Source organism: Octodon degus, unplaced genomic scaffold, assembly GCF_000260255.1.
Source record: "Octodon degus isolate 3935 unplaced genomic scaffold, OctDeg1.0 scaffold00099, whole genome shotgun sequence".
NCBI classification, from domain to species: domain Eukaryota; kingdom Metazoa; phylum Chordata; class Mammalia; order Rodentia; family Octodontidae; genus Octodon; species Octodon degus.
This window is the reverse complement of record NW_004524675.1, coordinates 1,248,015-1,249,568: the sequence shown is the minus strand read 5'-3', so window position 1 is coordinate 1,249,568 and position 1,554 is coordinate 1,248,015.

The window sequence follows — 1,554 nt, the reverse complement described above, 5'->3', positions numbered from 1 at the left end:
GTTTAAATGTGTTTATTGAATGCAGCATATTGTTGGATCTTGCTTCTTTATCCCATTCTGATAGTCTGTTCCTTTTGACTGATGTTGAGACAATTTACAACGGTGGTTATAACTGATATGTATTGATTTTTCTTTTTCTCATTGTTTTCATGTTGTTTATTTCCATGACTTTCTCCTGTTATTGGTTGTTCTGCCTGCTGGTTTCCTTCTATTGGTGTTTATGTGTTTGTGTTCTCCATTATCTCTTTCTAATATGCTCTTTAGAGAACATATGCTTACGTTCTGCTTTGGTTGTTATACATGTCTTCAGTTGTTCCTTGTCATTGAAGTATTTTATTTCCCAATCAATCTTGAAGCATAGTTTTGTGGAGTACATCAGCCTGGGATGAAGATTGTTTTCCTTTAGGCATTGCAATATTTCATTCAAATCTCTCTTTGATTTGAGGATTTGTGTTGAAAAGTCTGCTGAAATTCTAGTGGACTTTATTTTCCAGATGGATTTTTTTTTTTCTCTAGCTGCTTTTAATATTTTGTCTACTGAATTTCTGGAATCTTCATAATTAGATTCCTTGGTGTATATTTATTTTGCTCATAGCTATTTGGAGTTCTATATGATTCATTTTTTGTTTGTAATTTTTAAAATCTGTGTTGGGGTAGTTATCTGCAATTTTTCTATGAAGAAGCTTTTTAATGGCTTTAATATGTCTCTAGCTTTCCCACTTATTCCAATCAATCTTATGTTATTTTTTTTGCATCATCCTGTAGGTGTTGGATTGAGTTTTCATGATATCTTGGGATTTTCAAGATATCTTTCCTTTCCTGGCCATAGTAAAATTCCTATCTGTGGACTTGATATTCTATTCTCTTTTTTATTCAATTTGTTGCATGTACTTTCTAATCCCCTCAATTTCTGTTTGAATCTGTTTCATTGACTACATTTCTTGTCTATCTTTGGCATTCATGCTTTCCATCATTGTCTGGATCTCCTCTATTTGTTTATCTGTGTCTGTTTTAATGTCTTTTAATTTGATAGTCATATTTCTGTGTCTTAGAGATCATTTTGTCTATGGCCTCATTAATTTATTTTTTCATGTCTGCTGGCATCATTTTAGAGAGTTCCACTTGTCAGTTTCCTCTTTCCTCTCTCTCTCTTTGTGCTCTGTACTTGTCCTGGGTGGGCTGGGCATTTGAGATTACATTTTGTTTCTTCATCTTGTCATTTTTTTTTTCAGAACCAGGGACTGAACTCAGGCCCTTGTACTTGCCAGGGAAGTGCTTATTCTATTGAGCTATCTCCCCGGCCTGCCATCACCCTGGCCAATCATTTTTTATTTCATTTTGTTTTCTGTGTTGATGTACATTTCTTATGTTAGATAACATCATCAATTTTGTTGAGGCTTTCCTACGAGGTGTCTGTTCCTCAAAATGTCTTCAAATATAGAAGGTTCATGGTCTTTATATCTATATCAAGAAACTACCTTCTCAACATATTAAGAGTGAGGAATGATATCTATTTGACTTGGAGCTCGTTATTTTGGTACTGGACTATAGAGA